We start from the raw sequence: 20,785 nt of genomic DNA, 5'->3' as shown, positions 1-20,785 counted from the left end.
TTGTGTGAATCTATTTCTGGATTCTCTGTTTCTGTTCCCGTTGACGTATGTATCTATTCTTTTGCCAATTATAGATAAGAATTTTAACTTTCAGAAAGCCAAGGCCCAATGTCAAAATTTTCTTTCCTCATCAAAATTTTGTATGTATCATCATCTGTGTATCCTTATCTCTCAAAGGAAATATTAAGAGTGGGAAGAATGGGTGACTAGAATCTAGGAGGAAAGTGCTGTGACTATTCGACAGCTTAGCATCCCCTGAGTGTAGGTATACTAAAAGAAAATAAGATCACAGGTCTCTGAGTCAGGGGACAGAAAACAGTACAATATATATTCAGTACGATATATCTTCTTATAAGTCTTCTGTTGTTTAATTGGAAGCCACCACTTTTTAAAATAATATTATCTTACCAGAAATTATTTTATTGTTAGCTAAGAATTCTATCCACATTTTGGCACTAGGATGACAGACATGTTTGCTACTCATCATTTTTCTGACTTCGGAAATTTTACTGGGATTCTAGGTGAAGCTGGTAAGGGTTGTCACCCAGATATCTTTCTGAATGAGATACATTTAAAGAGACTATGTAAAGACAGAAAAACTATTTTTAAAGGTAATGTAATATAGTAAATGTATAGATTCTTTCATGTTGAGGATTCAGTCAATTTGGTGGGAAAAATATTAAAAACAGTTATAGAAATTGCCACAAACCATCTTGGAATGCCAGAGAGGCAGAGGCATACCTAGTATACAAAGACACTTGGCCTAAAAGTCAGTTTTTTGAAGGTTTTTTTTTTTTTTTTTAGAAATGTTCCCGACAGTGGATATTTTTACGCAGTATCTTTTGGTGTGTCTGTAGGACCCCTGAAACTGTCTGAAGTTTTCTTATTTGACTATCTGTAAGGTATTACAAAAATGAAAATATGGGAATAATGACCTGCAAAACCTGTGAACTATTGTTTAAAAAGTAAGATATGGTCAGCAAGGAAAAACATGTAATTTCAATCAAATTAAATTTCTTACTCTTCTCCCTCAAAGTTAGCTTTATTCTTTTATAAGGAAAAGTACATAGAAAAATCTTGCTATAGTTTACAAAGATGTAGGCTCCTACCTTTCTGGTTTTCTTTATCAAATCCTGAGAACTGTTAAAAGAAAATATTTTACCTTTATAAAGCTATTCAGTTTTATTTAACAAACCAAAGTAGATTATAGAAACTAAGTAACCTTACCAGTGATTTCTAGGAACTGGAAGTAGGGTGATTTTTATTGACTGCAATCAATCATTCATAGAAAATACCTTAGGAAAATAAAAGTTTCCTAATTAGACATATTTTTATAGCAGTGTTTAAATGACACATTATATTTATGAATATGAGATTAAGAAACATCCTTCAGAAAAAATAAGGTTACGACTATGCTAAAAAAGGCAAAATAGAAGCTCTTTCTTACACTGTTAGATAAATTACAAAAATATATTGAGGTCAAAATAATAAAATATCTTTCTTGATCATGTAATTAATCTCTAAGTATTTTACATCAAAGGTTATTCAATTACAATTTTTTAAATGTAGTGTTTAAAAACGTAAATAAACTAAATTTTCACATCCTTACAATCATGATTAAAGTGCACTTAAAATACTGTTAAACACACATTTTGGGCAGCTACTTATATATATTTCTACTACAGTACCTATAAATAATTATGTCTACTCTGAGAACACCGATAGGTTTTCAACTGGATTTCTTTTAAAGAAAATATTTTGCATTAGCATTTTATATTAGTAGAAACCATTAAGTTGTTTGAGTGGGATTAATTCCTGTTATAAGAATTATACAATTGGTAATTACACAATAAGTAGAAGTATAGCATGATTAGAAAGTTAGAGAAAGATGTGTCAAAAACAAATTCCAGACAAGGCACAGTGTCTCACAGTTGTAATTTCAGCACTTGGGCTGGTAAGTGGGCAGATGACAAGAGCTCAGGTTTCAAAACAACTGGGTGCACCATAAGAAACCCAGCCTCTATCAAAAAAAAATAATTAGCAGAATGTGGTGGTGTGTGCCAGTAACCCCAGCTGCTTGAAAGGCTGCAGTAGTATAATTGCTTGAACTCAGGAGGCAGATGTTGCAGTAAACTGAGATTACATCATTGACTTCAGACTTGGTGACAGAACGAGACCCTGCTTCTAAAAAATAAATATGTAAATAAATACACTCATAAATCCCATAAGTAAAATTTGGTTGCTTATGAAGAAACTCAGCATATTTAAAATTTTCATTCAAATACTGTAGTAAGGCCAGGCATTGTGGCTCACATCTGTAATCCCAGCACTTTTGGAGGCTGAGGAAAATGGATCACATGAGATCAGGAATTCAAGACAAACCTTGTCAAAATGGTGAAACCTCACCTCTACTAGAAATAAAAAAAAATTAGCCAGGTGCTTGGTCATGCACCTGTAATCCCAGCTATTTGGGAGGCTGAGGTGGAAGAATTCCTTGAACCCAGGAGGCGAAGTTTGCAACCCGAGATCCTGCCACTGCATTCCAGCCTGAGCAACAGAGTGATACTCCATCTCACAGAAAATAATTATGATATTAAGCTTCTTGTGTCCTTAAAACTTTGGAATATGAAACTTTTAGATAACCGTAGATGACATAAAGAAAGTAAAAACATACACACAACCGACAGTGAAATTTAATGTACTCTATAGACTTTGGCAATAATGACATGTCAGGGAAGGTTTATCAATTGTAGCAAATGTACCACCTTGATGAAAGATGTTGACAGTGGGAGAGCCTGTACATGTGTAGGAGCAGTGGGTGTATAGGAATTCTTTGTACTTCTCCACCAACCTGACTATGAACTAAAAACTGCTCTAAAAAACAAAGTCTACCCCCCCCCCCCCCGCTCCACACACACACACTCACAGGAAAGTTTGCTGCATCTACCTTTAAAATAATAAACTGGGATGAATGTTCAACAATAATGGTGAAGAAATACAGTTAAAATAATTAGAAATGTACTAAAAAATAAAACGACAGTCTCTATTATTTGGAAATTTTACAAATTTTTAAGAATTACATCACCTAAGTTACTTTATTCAACTCTCCACAGTCTGGTTCCTCAAATGTAACACACAAAATATCTGTCATGTGTCTATCACAGTGCCAAGCTCAGAGTGGACATTCAACAGATTGGCAGAGTCTTATTAAACAACAGAGAAAATCGATAAATCAGTTTTACCTCTCAAACATTTAGAGATTGTAGATCACAATTTTATAAAAGTCTAAATGTGATACCAATAAAGTAATTTCAAATTTAGTACCCACTTGTTATATAACAAATGTGTTATGTGCAGCTACAATGTAAATTCAAAGAGGAATGAGAAATGGACCTAGTTTAAAAGCAATTAGCTATAATACAGCATATTACAGTCAGCTGAGAAAAAACTTGTTAATAAAAAGTCCAAAAACAGAAAAGGAAATACGTTACCTTTTCTTTTGCTAAACCAATTTCTGGAAAGAAAACAGAGGGTGAAGACTCACAGACAAACCCTTGTTAGTGATTGGCCACTAAAGAGGTAGAAGCTCCTAGTAAAAGGGAGTTCCCTTGCAGTGAAATGGATTGAGGTTGCAATTCTCCATTCAATTCAGGGTGCATCAACTCATGAATTAGCTGGTTTTGAATTTATGTCTTCCAAGGGAGGAAGGAGGAAAGGAAGGAAAAAAGAAATTAGGAAAGAAAAGAAGGAAGGAAAAAAGGAAGGAATAAAGGGAGGGAGGGAGAAAGGAAGGAAAGGAGAAAGGAAGAAAGAAATGAAGGAATAAAGGAAAGAAGGAAGAGAGGATGGAAGGAAGGAAGGAGGAAGGGAGGAAAGTCAGACTAGGTAAAAAAAAATCCAGTAGGATTGTCTCAGTAGAGATATACACAGATGTGTTACATTCATTGGAAAACTTCCTTTTATTTCCATGTTTCTAGATCCATGGCCAGAAGTTAGGAACCTTCCCCTACCCAAGTCTTAACCCATGAGACAAGAAGGTCAGTGTGCTCTACAAAAATGTTTCTTTCCTTAGCTTCCAAATGAAACTTGTGGTTAGCCAGACTCTTCACTTCACTTCCCTAGAAGCTATTTCAGCAGCTTACACTTGGGATATGAAGTATACGAAAAAATTCTGCCAGTTCATCACATCTCTGTGGACTCTTGGAAAATATGACCAAAATATTCAACAACAAGGGACTGCTATGTATGTTACAAAAATATGCAAAGATAATCCTGTGGCTACTAAAATTTGGATTTCAAGAAACTTTTAAGGAAACAGAGAAATGCTCACACCATACAACTTAAATTTAAAAAGGATATATACACAGGATATATCTACATATTTTAAATGTATAATATGCTTTTGAAAGGCATATTGCAATGAAAACACGTTGAGCTAATTCTATTCCTAGCTGCTAATCCAAATATAAATTATACTAACAGATATTTGCTCCTCAAAGTAAATATTCAGGCATATCAATATAGTTTAAAGATGAAAGTGTTCATTCCCCAAATGATTAAAACGGAACACTAGTATTTTCTATATGGTGTCAATGTCCCTCATCCGAATGCATTACACCCCAGTTGTTAGTTTAGGAATTTGTAAGCCACATTTATAAAATCTTACTAATCTTACTAAAACGTGTTCATTGTATAAATGCTTTCTGCTGCTGTCTTATTGTCAGTTCGGTTAATTATTTGAACATTCTCCTTTAAGTCAACTGAAACACAACATTATCTTAATGGTTTAAAAGAGACTGTAATATTTCAGGGTAGAGTTTCGGAACCCAAACATTGCATGAATTAAAATGTGAACTACCTGTTACAGGTCACACTTTTAAAAGTTACGGAACAGATAAACCTAAATCCGATGCTTTGAGTGGGCCCAATACAACCAGATCCGTCAATGTTTAGTGTAGCTTTTTGCGCAGCTCATCTTGACTCAACACGTCAGACGTGGGAGCAAGTTGGATTAGAAGACAAAATGGTAACAGGTTGCCTGGAGGGTACAGGACGACTGAAAAAAGACGTGAAATTACAGCCCTCACATCCCATCCTGCCCCTCCTGGAGACCTACTAAGTAGGTCTTCCTGGTCTGAAGATACAAGATGCATGCACTTGGTTGCCCAGCACCAGCCAGAAGCTCCACCCACATCTCGCAATAGCACATCCAGGGCATCCAAAGAACTGCCCCCGGGGACCTCGCTGAAGCAGCTGAGCGCGGATCTCCACAGCGGAACTGAGATTGCCTTTCCCTCCTTGGCCTCTCGCTGCAGGTAGGGGATGGAGTGAGTCCAATCAAGTGTTTTGAGTCCCTGTGGGACTTCACTGGCCCTGCGTGACGGTGCAGACTGCTGCTGTATCTCCACACCTCCCTGGGGTAGTCAGATCAGATCTGCCACGCCCAGATCGGATAATCCATGCACTGAGCACTATCACCTGCAAGAGTCTGCCCTCTTGGGGTCTTTGCTTTGACGGTTAACAGCCAAATATTCAGCGGACCCAGGGTTTCTTAAAGGAGCCACTGTTGCCTTTTGGAGCCAGCGGATTCTTTGTTTTGGGAGGCTGTCCTATGCATTGTAGATTTAGCTGTATTCTTAGTCTCTATTTTGTCAATAGCACCTTCTCCACCAAGCGAGACAAGCAAAAATGTCTCCAGACATTGCCAGATGTCCTCTTGGAAGCAAGATGGCTCAGCGTTGAGATCCACAGAGCTAAATATTTTTGAGTAGCCACCATTGCGTGTTGTGAGGAAAGGAGAGCCTGACCTTATGATGCTTACGTGTAATTAAAAAGAAAACAAACAAAACCTCTCAGAAGCAATAATGAAAACATTACTGCTAGAGAATTGAGCAAGAGCTCAGATAACATTATAAACTGAGTAAAGAGTTTAAAGGGTAGGTGGGTGAAGATGGAAGTGATCCAGATCATCTCAGAAAAAATGTAAACTCATCACAGCCTTGATTCGTAGGATTTGGGTGGTGGACCAAAAGAAGAGTATTGCAGGGAGGGAAAATGAGCAAAGGAATAAAAAACAAACAAACAAACAAAAATCCAGGACCTTCTTGGGGGCAGTGAGGAATCCACCCTGACTAGAGTTGTATGCTGGGAATATAAGCCTGATAAAGTATCTAAGTCCTGTGAGGACAAAATTTGATCAGTGTCAGCTTTGTATACAGCATTGAAGAAGTATACAATGAGTTTTGATCACTGGTTGTGAAAAACTTAAAGTATTTAAGAGACAGCATGAGTGACAGGACTTTTTAGGACGTGGAGAACCTTAGGGTTTTTTGGAAATAATCGAGGAGGAGGAGCCACTTAGTTGGATTTTAAAAAATAGGTAGGGGTTGCAGGCAGAATCATGGAGTACATTCCAGGCATGAAGAGAGAAATAATAGTAGCTCTGAAGTGGATACAGTCAAAGTGGATATGGGGTGGGGGGGGGGGGGGGAAGTAAACGACTAAACTGTAGCAGAGGTGGAACAGTAGGGCTGAGAAAAGACATGATAAATATGGGGGTCCGCTTTGAATACCGGTACATGAATACCAGCTGAGACGCATCAAGGCTTTTGAATGGGATAATGAACTGATGAAAACAGTGTTCTAAAAAGAAGTTGATAGCTTGCAAAGGTTGTTACGTAGTATTATCAGTCCACTGTTTAAAAAATAATCATCATCATCATCAGGGAGTAGTGGCTCATGCCTGTAACCCCAGCACTTTGGAAGGCGGAGGCACAAGGATCACCTGAGGACAGGAGTTTCAGACCAGCCCGGCTAACATGGTGAAACCCTGTTTCCACTAAAAATACAAAAAATTAGCGAGGCGTGGTGGCGCACATCTGTAATCCAAGCTCTCTGGGAGTCTGAGGCAGGAGAATCACTTGATCCGGGAAAGCAGAGTGAGTCGAGATCGCGCCATTGCACTCCAGCTTGGGCAACAACAGCAAAACTCCATCTCAAAAACAAACAAACAAAAAGATTGTTTCTGAAGATCCCCTCACTCCTGACCCCACTCCTACTTTTGATCTCATAGTTGAATATATAAATACAATTAGATAAAATGTTCTTCAAAAACTAGCATAACTTCCCCTCAGGTGGGAAAATTGCTTATAATATTAATAGAAAAATGTCACATTAGAGACCCATCAGTAATGTTCCAAGTGCCTCTCCTCTTTGCAATAGACATGTACCATGCCAGACCAGTGACCCCAGGTCTATGAGATGACTGAAAACACTGCTGTTGGGAAGAACGAGCAGTTTTGTAGAAGCTTTTCTATAGAGGCTCTACAGAGGCCAGCTACTAAAACGGTTGTGTTTGGAATGAGAGTCCCTGAGTTTTATCGTGCATTTTCCTGCAAATTAAACTAAGAGCAGGGATTTCCAAGTTCATTAAGCATCCTCCCACTCTGACACTGGCGGTGTTCTAGCCACCCCTTAGATTTTAGTTTTCAGTGACTTCAAATTAGGAGCCATGGGACTGACCTATGGAACGGTTTGCAATAAGTCTGTCCAGTTCAGCCCCATGTGGGTACTGCACTTCCTGAAATCCATAGGAGACATGGTTAATTGATTGCAGCATTATGCCCTACATTCTTTTTTACACAGCATTCTTCCCTGTTATTTCCACACTTAGTCTCAGAAAATTTCTCAGCACCAGTTAATGGCAGTCAATACAAGTTGACTAGATTTCACTCATGAGAGGAAACTCATTTGCCATTCTAAGCCAAATTCCTTTTCCATTAGACAGCTTATTGTATTTAAAGATAGTACTATACTGTACCCTGCTCCCCTTCTACCTCAAAAAGGTCTTCCCAGAACAGGTTAAATGTCCTCAGTTCCTTTAGCTGTGTTTGTCTTCTTTCCACAGCTTTCCCTACCATCAATCTTGCCCTCCCCTCACCTATAACGTGCACAGGTCAGAGTTATTGATTGTTTTACAATAGATTGCCAGAACTGAGTTTCTTCTGCAAAGATGATATGATTCCCAGAACTTAGTTTCTTCCCCAAAAAGGACATGAACATTCTCCCTGGTTTTGCTGTTAATACCGCCTAGAATTGCATCAGCTTATTTGACCAAACTATCAGACTTTTACCTCTTACAGAGCTTGCAGTAAGTTAACACTTTTCTTAATGTAGGTGAACTGTTCTTAATCTAGATTTCCCTTGTCCTATTGTTTTACAGTTGATTTCTAATCCCAAGTACAGGGCTTTCTTTCCTATTCACTTAACTTTTATCTTGTTAATTCCACCCAACTCTCTTAGCCACAGAGATCACTTTGAATCCTAACTTCTGTCTTCTAAGAAATTCTAATAAACAAACTCTTGGTGATATTTTGATTGTGATAAGTTGTCTTCATTCAAGTTATTGATTTAAATGCTGAGCTAGACTAAGTTAAGGTCAACCCCAAAGCCTGATATATACATATATATATGTGTGTGTGTGTATATATATGTGTGTGTGTATATATATATATACACGTGTATATATATGTGTGTATATATGTATATATGTGTACATATATGTGTGTGTATATATGTATATATGTGTATATGTGTGTATATATGTATATATGTGTGTATATACATATATGCATATATGTGTGTATATACATATATGCATATATGTGTGTATATACATATATGCATATATGTGTGTATATACATATATGCATATATGTGTGTATATACATACATGTATATATGTGTGTATATACATATATGTATATGTGTGTATATATACATATACATATATGTATGTGTATGTGTGTATATATACACACACATACATATACATATACATACATGTGTGTATATATATATATATATATGTATATATCACACTTCCACCTACTGGAGGCCTTTACTCTTTTGATGGTAGATTCACTGATTTCTGGTCCCATGCTTATGTTGATTACTAGTTAGTGTATGTAGACTTCTTAAATTTAAGGTGTTGAGAGAATTCTTCATATCACAAAGTTGATTTCTTTAGTCTTCTCCCTGTCAAAGACCAGGTTGCCCTAGATATCAGAGACAGCTGCAGTTTCCATAAAAAATAAAGGTCCTGTCTGCCTCTCATTAGCCACCAAGCCCAGTTTCTTGTCATGGAGGATTGCTTCATAGGTAACTTTAAAACTTCAGTAACTTCTCACAAGGTTGCTGTCGACCACCTGAACATAAACTTCATCATGGAGCCTCTGAAACCCCTGAGTTCTCAGCACGGGAAGTTTCAGAAGGCTCTTTGCACTGTTTAGTCTATTTAACACTGAAATCTCACCAGGTCTGTCATTCTTGCATTTCAACACTGTCTACCCTGCAGCCCCTGCCACTACCCACCAGTACCATTCTGCAAGCATTGAACACTAACGGTGTACCAATTTCTGTATTAGTGGTTGGGATACACAGTGGAGAAGAACCACCCCTTGTGTTTTTCTCACACTCTCATTTCCATATTGCTGCAGACATCTTCACCCTGATGCCTCATTGCCTCTATGCAACAACTTTTCTACAGTGGTTTGAAACTCATGCCCCCGGCAGATGAACCCCCTTTGTCCCCAGTCTCTTAATAGAATGTGCCTTCTAGTCATTTGCTGACACTTCCTTGAGTTTCCTTCCTTTTCTCTCATATCTGCCGGTTTTCCTGGCTTTGGCCTACATTAGGTTCCTACTACCATGGTAAAAAATTATTACAAATTTAGTGGCTTAATAGAAGACAAGTGTATGATCTTACACTTCTGTAGCATAAGTGCAACACAGATCTTGCTGGGCTACCATCTAAGTGTGCGCAGGACTGTGTTCCTCTTGAAGGCTCTAGAGGACAATTTGTTTCTTGTACTTTCTAGCTTCTAGGGACCTCCTGCCTTCCTTAGCTATAGCCCTTTCCTCCATTTTCAAAGCCATCAAGATCACATTGCTTTTACCTTTCTTCTGTCATTTCCCTCTGACTTTCCTATTTTGCTGCCATTTTCTACATTTAAGGCTGTTTTAACAGTGTTGATCAAGCTGGATAATCCTGGGCAATCTTCCTATCTTAAGGTCAGTTGATGAGCAACCTTAATTTCTCTTTGCCATGAGCCGTAACATACTCACAAGTTTTAGAGATTGGGATCAGGCCATCTTAGAAAACATTCTGTTTGTTCCCCTCAGCCAGACATTTGGAAACTATCCTAGGTTCTCCTCTTGTCCTCAATTTCCCAATTTAATCTATTATCTAATTCTATATAGCTAACTCCTGAGGGCCTCTGGGACAACTGTTCTTTGGAGATGCTTCAAAGGCCCCTATTAAAGCAATGGAAAAATCGAGCAGACCATGAATACACACTCATGCCAATGCAGGTATGTCGGTCATGGCAGTTGTTTTGTTTGCATTATATACTGGAATTCAAAGTAATACTTGTTTTGTGGGTGAAGGGAAGGTGGAGGATGTCAGAGAAATTTTATTAAAAAAGTTGAAATTGGGTTGGGCATGTTGGCTCATGACTCTAATCTCAGCACTTTGGGAGGCTGAGGTCTGCAGATCACTTGAGGCCAGGAGTTCAAGGCAAGCTTGGGCAATATGGTGAAACCCTGTCTCTACTAAAATTACAAAACTTACCCTGGCATGATGGTGCATGCCTTTAATCCCAGCTACTCAGGAAGCTGAGGCAGGATAATCTCCTGAACCTGGGAGGTGGAATTTGCAGTGAGCCAAATTCCCTTCCTATGACAATGGGGTCATTTTCTTCCAGAGTTTCTAAATCTTCCACTGCACCTTTCAGTTTTTCTTTGCCAAAATTGAATGAAAAATTACAGCCTTCTTTCTTACTCAGCTATTTACAAAAGCAAAACCAAATTGGCAACTAAAGATGAGCATGGAATTGTGTAAAGTAAGCTCTGTCTTATCTTCTGCCCATCTGTGTAATTGGTAACAGCACCCTCATGCAATTGCTCCTTGAGTTTCCTACTGTCTGTCCTCCTGCTGAGTTAGCACCATGCTACCTACCCATTTGTGGCTTTTCATACAGGGATGAGTGTGGGGATGCATGTTATCTCCCTTACACATACACTGACACACCCACATCCACACACACATGCAAACCACCCACATCCAAACACACACACACATTTGACCCCCCCACCTTTTTGGTGCTGCTGCTGCTTCAATGTTTGTGCTGAAGAAAGTAGCAAGCACTTCTTTTGGCAAACTTCAGCTCTAAAATTCAGCCCAGCAATAATTCATTATATCATTGTTTACTTTATTCAATTTTCAACTCCCCATCCTTTCTCCCTTCACCTTCTCTGGAGAATTATTGCCAGGTTGTCTAGTTTTTCACAGCTTTTGTATCATTCCTGTTTGTCTTTGTTATCCAATTTTTCTATCGCAATCTGTTTTTCATCTGTTTTCTAAAGCAGGGGCAAAGGTCTTCTTTGGAAGATCGATACTGAATATTGTTGGCTCTGTGGGATACCCTGGTTGCAGATACTTAACTCTGCCATTGAAGGGTGAGAGCAGCCTGGAAAGTAGTGAGAAAGTGGACTAGGCTATCATCCCCCACCTCACTTGGTATTGTGAATCCTACTTCATCATGCCAAGAGTATTTGATCTGCCTTTCCTTCAACAGCCATAACCCTCCAATTCTAAAGTTAAAACTGTCAGCTGTGACTTGGTTTTCTTTATAAAATGTATCACTTATTAGCACATACATATCATGTTTCTTCTGATTTCATCGTGTGTATGTGAATCAGCAGAAGGCCCAGTGAGGCTTGATGATCCTTGGCTTCTAACCCACCTCAGATGCATCTTGCAGGAGTTTGACTAACTCCTTGTTTACTCAATTTCCACCCCATGTTGAGAATTTTACCAGTCACCACTTCTCAGTTTGCATTTGGCCTTCCATGTTATTCTAGATAATATTAATTGAGCATATCCTGTGAGTGAGACGCTGTGCTGGGTACTTTACCATAAGGTGTTACAAAGTTACCACTACTCCACAAAGGAGAAAACCAACAATAGATTAAGGGCTCCCTGTGGCCATCTTGCAAATAAGTAGCCGAGCTACATAGAACCTAACTTCATTTGATTTCAAATCCTTTGTGTTAAAAATACAACAATGGGGTTACCACTAAGTATACCCCTCCACGTTCTCACCCATCCTTTATTCATCTATATTTTAATTTTCTGTGCTAGAAGCCATGGAATCGCTTATATTTTTCCCCAGTTTCTCATAGGCTCATTTCTTTTGCGAATCTGTTGAAGGTTTTTCTTTCTTTTTTTTTTTTTGAGTTAGGATATTTCAGTTTACTGCCATATGAGGTAATTCTCCCCTGTCAGCCTCCAGAGTAGCTGGGACTGCAGGCATACACCACCACAACCAGAAAGTTTTAGTATTTCTGTGGAGATGTATTTTTTGTAGAGAAATGTTTCTTCTTTCATGCTGTTGCCTGGGCTGGTCTCAAACTCCTGGGCTCAACAGGTTGTCTGCCTCAGCCCTCCAAAGTGCTGGGATAGGCATGAGCCATTACACCTGCCCCAATCTGTTCAACTTAGTTGTAAGATCTCTCCATGCCACAGAATGTCTTCCCTTTTGGATTATTGCTTTCATCTTTTACAGAGTAAACATTTTTCTTACAAATTGGTGTGTCAAGAAGCACATCATATTCTCTTTTATTTGCAAGGACATATATTGACAACACATGTCGTTCAGGTAGAAAGAAGACAAACAGAAGACAAAGTGCTACATTGCCTCTGTTTTCTAGGTAAGTGAAATGAGTGAAAATTGGTTTTAGCTTCCCCCAACAGATGCCTTATGGAAATTTCTAAGGCAAGCTAACTAATTCCTTGGTCTTCTCACCATTCTGTATGGTCCTTAACTTACCGTCTACCTCTGTTAAATCTTCTAAGTGTCAGTGCTGGTGTTAAGTGCTCCAGTCCAAGTGAAGCCTAGCTTACTCCACCAGACACTCAGAGTCCCTTGAGCTCAATGTGCCATACTTTCAGATCCTGAGAATGTTGTCTGTGATTTTATGTTAGAGGTCTTCTAGTTTTCTTATGGAAATACATAGGATTCTACAAGAAATATCAATTATATAATTTGTTTATTCCAGAAATCACACATCTTCACTAGTATGCAGGAAATGGTGACAAGATTAGTGGCGTCTTCCAGGTTTAAGTTAGAAAGCAAAACAAATGAAGAATTTTACACTTCTGATTAGTCATCTTTGAATTTCAATATTGACTGCTGAAAATATGTATGATTTTTTACTTCATTAGGAGCCACATATCGAAGACCATGTCTAGGAGCTTCTACTTTGTAATTGTTGGCCACCATGATAATCCAGTTTTTGAAATGGAGTTTTTGCCAGCTGGGAAGGCAGAATCCAAAGTGCATGTGGAAGCTTAAATTTCATAAGAATGTTTATTCTATTGTAATAATGTAGTGTAATGTGATTTTAGAACTAGAAGAACTGGACAGAGGAGGTAAATGAAATCCAGCACAATTAAATGAGACTTGTTCTGGAGTCCCAGACACTGACAGAAGCCAGACAAGGAATATCCTATGACTTCTTTATGTATACTTTAATTCAGCACAGACTAGCATGACCTCTGACTTTCCCATGATATTCAGTTCACTGTGTCATCCACCATGAATTGCTGCTGCTTGAGAACTTACAAACCTAGTCCACCTGTAGCAAGCTGCAGCCTTGAAATGTTATCCATGAGTGTTCAGGCACTTTTCATGAATCATATTTTTCATCAGGACCTACTGGGTTTCATCCATTAAAATTCAGGCAGTTTTTATGAATCTTGTTTTTCATCAGGACGTATGGGGTTAAAAGTGTGACCCTCAGTGGCGCTTCCTGGCTGGGGTGCATACATGCATGCTTTCCTCCCCAGTGACCACCTTGGCAATGCATGGGAAGCTCAAAAGCAGCACCAGAGATGATGACACCCAACTTTCTTGTCAAGAATATTTCCAGAAACCAGGCTTGGCTCGAGAACATGTCATCATTCAGAGCAAACAGGCCCACAGAATTTTGACATGAGAGGAGCCTCGTTCTTTCCAATTTATGTTTCTAATACATTGCCGGCACGTTTGCACTGTTTCAAGCACCCAAGTCAGCTTTAATGATCTTTGAGGAATTGATATTGTAAGTTATTTGCAATGTATGTTTAAGTGTGTGATAGTTTTCAACTATTCAGGACTTGCCACCAAAATATGATAGACAGGATTAGGTGCCAGGTGTTGTTGTGACATTATTTTCTCATATTATGAGAACACTGCTCATTAAAACTTGTTTGCAGTACTTGTAGCAGTATTGCTTTCTGGGATGCAGCTACTTGTATATAATTTCAGTGCATTCCACTGGCCATGTGGTGGAGAAAGGAGCACACATAAAAATAATTTGTTGCATATATTGATTTTAATTCTTTCTCCTGCTACCATTCACCTTGTTAAGGCATTTTGACAATTTGCTCCTAATCTTTCAGGATTGATCATCATTGTAAAAGAAACCACTGCTTGATCAAGACACAAAAACATCCATTTATCTGAACATTCACTTAGGTTTGTCATGACAACATGAGTGAAGTAAAACATGCTTTAGATGTCTGAGAGATTTTGGGGCAATAGGCCACCCTCCTCCAGCCCAGGATTGGGAACAGCTTCCTTGGCAAGGAGGCTGTCTCTGTTTCCTGTGCCTGTTGTAACAAAGTACCAAAAATGTAGTGGCTTTGGAAAGCAGAAATTTATTGCCTCATTTCTGAGGGCCCCTGTCTAAAATTAAGGTGTCAGTGGTGCCATGCTTGCTATGCAGGTCTTAAGGTAAGAATCTGTTCAGTTTCTCTCCCAGCTTCTGGAAGTTCCCTGGCTTGCAACAGTGTAACTCCAGTCTTCCTGTGTCATTTTTCTTGCTGTGTGCATCTCCAAATGTTCCTTTTTTCTAAATGTATGAGTGGTTTTATTAGGGGTCCACCCTACTCTAAAATGATCTCATCTGAAATAAGCATATCTACATGTAACATCTCCTTCCAAATGAAGCCACATTCTGTGGTACTGTCACTTAGGACATCAACAAAGAAATTTTGGAGAGAATACACTTCAACTCGTAACTGAGGTGTTATTTTTAAACTATATTTTAAAAGAAAGAATTACATATAATGTGAAAACTGACCTCTTGTGTATGTCTTGACAATAACAAACAAAGCAAAAGCAAACTTTTTTTTTCTGCACAAGAAAACCGTCTATAGAATTTACAGAATGAAATGTCAGCATTCCTCATTCCATGTGGATATGTTAATCTGTTGTTTCTCACATGTCATTTACCGCAACCATCGTCATCTGCACCACTTCATAGCTCATGCTGCTCTCGACCTCATAGATGAGAACATGTGGCTTTTGAACAATATGCACTTGAAAAGTGTGGACAAGTCCAGCAAGTGGTTTGTGTTAGCATTCATTACTGCAGGGCATAACTTTACCTTTTTAGTAAAGGTAATTAAATAAAGTTCAGGTTCAAAAACTAGAACATGGAACACAGATGCCAGGCTCTGAGATTGTACACTTCAGAATGTATTTGTATGAATGTAAACGTTTCCATTTATGGGGATATTTTTGTTTCATTAGGCCAGAGAATATGTTGTTGAACAGCTAATTTTTAAACCAAGTCTTATACACATCAAAAAGTTTATCTGAATCATATTAAGGGTGATGTTACTTTATTTTGTAGTTATTTTTTCACTTAGAATGGTTATGTTCTCTTTCTGATAAAACTAAGTTAATCTTAACCCAGTTAATGTATTCAACTCTTCCATCACAAATACATGGCATGTGACTAATCTGAAGAATAGGTTATCAGTGAACTGGTTGCCTTTTGTTTTTTATTTCGAAGAAAAATATTGCCTTAATTATGTCACACATGAGATTTATTATGCTTCATGGCATAAGGCAAGAAGATGGAATAAATCACTTCTTTACTGATGTTTATGATTTACATATAAAAGTAAGGCATGTTGTATAATTTTTAAAATCCGATGATAGAAAAGAATATTTGATCTTTGTCAGGAAACTGGCCTTTTGAAGTAACTCCCTTAGGCTGCACAGCTTACCTTTCAGACTACTTTTTCTCATCAGAACTGTCTCTGTCAACTCCCTTGGCAAGCAAGTCTTCATAGCGAGTTGAATAGGTATTTAGGAACAAAACTTATGATACTAATTTATAGAATATTGTGAAGGCAAATTGTTTTTATGTTTTCCCTCTTAGTGTTCATGGTTGATTTTATTAGGGAATCCTAAAGAGAGCAAGCAGCCTATAAAAAGGAAAACTAACTAAAAATTTAATTTAAATTGTTTTCATCTACTTTCAAATAAGTAGCTGTGCTATTAATAGCGATCATGAATTGGCAGGAATTGAGTTTTCTATGATCAAATAGTCATTCAAGAAGAATGGTGCCACTTGTTTATTTGGTTTGTTTGTTTATTTGTCATTCTATTGTTTTTATTTTTGTTGTTGTTACGAAGTCTCGCTCTGTTGCCCAGGCTGGAGTGTGATGTATGATCTTGGCTCACTGCAACATTTGCCTCCCGGGTTCAAGTGACTCTCCTGCATCAGTCTCTGGGGTAGCTGGGACTACAGGCCCCAACACCATGTGTGCTGAATTTTTGTAGTTTTAGTAGAGACAGGGTTTCACCGTGTTAGCCAGACTGGTCTCAAACTCCTGACTTCAGGTGATTTACCTGCCTCTGCTTTCCAAAGCCCTCAGATTACAGGTGTGAGCCATGGTGAGTGTCTTAGGTAGCTGATTTTAACGTTAACAATCCAAAAATAAATGCCAGAGTCAAGATTTGGTAGATAGATTTAAAACTAACATATTCTGCAATTGGCAATGAAATGTGATAGCACATACATTCACATTAATTCATTTATACATTTAGAGATGTTATAAAAATGTATAGTCAGTATACACAGCAGTACTAAAGAAGCCAAGGAAACGTGTGTAGTGCTAAGTGTTGCGTACATGCTTCTGCCAGTGGCTAGGAATAGTGGTCCTGTTGATTATTTCCTTTCCCTCAGAGAGTAAACTGTTGATACTCATAATTGCAAACAGTTGTAAGGCAGTTTTTAGGAGAGTTGTCAAAGAAAAGCCAGGATTACATTAACATTTGTGCTCAACCTTTTAGATGCATCGGAGGCCTTTTTTTTTTTTTTTTTTTTTTTTTTTTTGACATGGAATCTTGCTCTGTTACCCAGGCTGGAGTGCAGTGGCATGATCTCGGCTCACTGCAAGCTCCATCTCCCAGGTTAATGACATTCTCCTGCCTCAGCCTCACGAGTAGCTGAGACTACAGGCGCCCACCACCACACATGTCCTTTTTTTTTTTTTTGTATTTTTAGTAGAGATGGGGTTTCACCATGTTAGCTAGGATGATCTCAGTCTCCTTACCTCATGATCCACTCGCATCGGCCTCCTAAAGTGCTGGGATTACAGGTGTTAGCTACTGGTCCTGGCCCAAAGGCCTCTATTTAAAGCAATAAAAAAATTCAGCAGACCACGAATACACCGTCATATCAGTGCAGGTACTTTTGTCACAGCAGTTGCTCTATTTGCATTATATACTGGAATTTTCAATAATGCTTGTTTTATGGGTGAAGGGAAGTTGGAGGAAGTCACAGAACTTTTATAAAACATTTGGAATTGGCCTGGGCATGGTGGTTCATGCCTGTAATCTCAGCATTTTTGGAGACCAAGATGATATACCAGAGAAGCCTGGGAATGGTCTCTTTGTTCCTATAATAAGATCTTACTGTAAAATAGGTAATGTCCATTGAAAAATCAGATTATACAACCCATGCTAATGTTGAGCACTTGAAAAATGTTTTTTCCATTCTGAATTAATTTTAAGCAAGTAATTCTAAGTTTTGTCTTGTGTCCTTGTGTGAAATGCTACCATCATTTTACCCCACTTATTTAATTTTTAAAATAAAGGTGTTTATTCAAGATTGTGGTAGTTTAAAGTGCCGCCCACCACAGCTGTTTTTGTTCTATTTCCTTTATTGATAGTGTGGAAACTAATATGATGCCTTAGCATGTTATACAGCAATCATATTGAAACAAAGTAAATCCCAGAGCTACAGGTGCAGAAAAAGGTAAGACTTGTCTAGAAATCTGGGAGTAATTTCAGCAAACATGTATTTTTTTTACTATGGTTGTTCCTATCCTCAGTGAGCATATAATCCCAAGGGTTATGATGAAATCCAGCCAGGAGCAGCAGGGTGACTGATAGCAGGAAGATATGGCTCAGCTGCACCACAGTGGCACATTGAAAATAGCCTTTTCTCCAGGCTAATGAAAATGAGGTAGGAATTAGTAATCCACATCCTGGGTGTATAACAGTAAAGTTGAGTGCCAAATTTCATGTGTGACCAATTCTTTGAAGGAGCTGGAAGGAAAGTGGAATATTAAGTGGGACCTCCAATGTGGGCTGTAGAGAAAAGTATTGCAGTCATGAAGGTGTGAAGGAGAGCACTGGGGCACATGGGTTGAACTGTTAGCTGATAGATAGGAGTTGATCATGACGAAAGGTAAGCTGGCGAAGCTTGGATCTGGTAGATGATGTTCCCTGAAGGCTCTTTAATGTAAGAGCAATGAAATGAAATCAGTCTTAAAATCAGGCTCCTCTTAGCATCTGTATGTTAGCACTAGGTTTGTTAACTGCTTTAGTGAACCAGAAGAAAGGTACATTTGGAGTTTCATCCTCTTGTTATAGCTGGAAACTTCCTAGGATACTTCCTTTTCCATGGACATAGATACTCTCAATCCCTGTTTTGTCCATGCTGTACTTGTGATCTTTAACTTTTCAGTCACTTCAACCCTTCCTGGTTGTCAGTCCAGAGTTCCAGAGAGCACTCACTGTCCAGATTCCACCTTTCACTGGGTACCACACTGGTGTGTTTCTCTACTTATCACTTTACTACTCTACATGACATGTTTATTGTGAGAAAACTTATGTGGTGGTGTCATAATATGAAAGTGAAAACTTAGGTTTGTACAGAAATGTAAATAGTTTTCTTTTAAAACAAGAAACAGTAGAAATGTTTTATCTTCAACCAGGAAACTTTCCCCAATGGTGAAAATTAACAAAAATATTTATTTGATTGGAATGGAATTGTAATTTTCTATCCTCTACTTAGCACATTGTAATTGTTACATAAGTTATTAAATGCATATTTGTCTATTCTCCAAGTTCTATAGTTAGCCTTTTTCTATAAACTGAACTCTCTCTATGGAAAAGCTTTCCATTCATAGCTTGAATCTAGCTGGATATATGACATAGTGTATGGAGCAACTTCTGCACCACTGGGAACCACCTTTCTTTCAAACTATGGAGCATCATCTATGGTTCTTCTGTCCAGGGTTGCTCTGCAGCTGCTTCTCACTGCTCCTGCTGCCACTCACCACCTGCTTTGTTCTCCTATCATTTTCTATTGTATTTTTTATCAAATGTTTCCAGATGACAATATTGGGTGGGGTCAGGAAAAGAAATGTTTTGATGTAATTTTTCAAAACTCCCCTCCCTATATGACAGCCACCTCCCCTCACCCAGTATGTCCTTTGATATCCCCATCACTCCCCAGTTGCAGGTCTCATCCACATTCATTCCAGGCTTCAGTTAACTTACATAGAATCAGATAGTCACCAATTGCACAGAATATGAATAGCCACAAGAGGCCACAATTTGCTTTATCAAGTCTGATCATTGCAGCAAGGATTTTTTTGAAACAAACACAAAAAAACTTGAGAGTAAATCACTAAATAATATTCAACAACAGAGGAGACACTAAGGAAATACATGGGATAATGAAGATGTCTTCACTTATGCTCTGACAAAGTACAATCCTTCTTAGTATTTCTTTTGAGAGTGATAAAGTTAGCTTGTGTCTTGTGTTAACAAGGAATGGCTTAATTTCAACTAGAAGACTTTCCACAACAGTGAAGAAAGTAACACAAATATTAACTATCCCATTAGTGGAATTGTAATTTTGTATCCTCCACACACATGTTATAATTGTTAAGTTATTAAATGCAGATTTGTCTTTTCTCCAAGTTCAGTAGTTAGCCTTTTTCTGAAAACTGAACTCTGTCTGTGGAAAGACTTTTTATTCATAGACAGCTCAAATTTAGCTGGATGTGTGACAGACTGTATGAAGCAACTCTTGTACTACTGTTGGCCCTCCATCCTTCTGGGGCTGTGAAACATGATCTATTGTGTTAGAACTTCATTAATGGCACACAAATGATGAGTAATTACTAGTGAGAGTAATTCCAATGATATGTAGAATGAAAATAAAAAAGGTTAAGTCATTTTGGAAAGGATAAAGAAGTAAATTAAATAAGAATGCACTGCAAATACATTAGATTCTAATCTTTCATATCTAACATTATTGCTTTAGGAAATCATTTTCTTTCACCAAGAATATAATGCTAATTGCATAAAAATAATGTACATCTAAAAAGTATTTTCCCATTTTTCCAGGAAAAAAAATCTGACTATAAATTCTAGAGTAGTCAAGTTTCTTATTTTAATTATAATTAAAGTCTTGGTCATCTCATTTATTAACTCTCTAATTTACATATGTAAATCAAGAAACGTTTTCAGAAAACCATTACAATTTATAAAAGTAAGGTGCCATTATTGAGAAACTATATTTCTCCAGGAGTGGATGTGTCCCTTCTCCCACACACTAATGACACAGTAATATACACTCTTTGAAT

At 38.0% G+C, this 20,785-nt stretch overlaps 1 pseudogene; it reads right to left on the bottom strand.

Moving 5' to 3' along the window:
- The window catches only part of LOC134757947 (centriole and centriolar satellite protein OFD1-like), a 318,779-nt pseudogene extending 302,595 nt beyond the window's left edge, over positions 1-16,184 (bottom strand).
- Positions 16,185-20,785: the final 4,601 nt, after the last annotated feature.

This window comes from Gorilla gorilla, chromosome Y (assembly GCF_029281585.2).
Source record: "Gorilla gorilla gorilla isolate KB3781 chromosome Y, NHGRI_mGorGor1-v2.1_pri, whole genome shotgun sequence".
In the NCBI taxonomy this organism is placed as follows: Eukaryota; Metazoa; Chordata; class Mammalia; order Primates; family Hominidae; genus Gorilla; species Gorilla gorilla.
The sequence above is the reverse complement of the archived record's forward strand: the minus strand, read 5'-3'. Positions and strand labels throughout refer to the sequence as shown.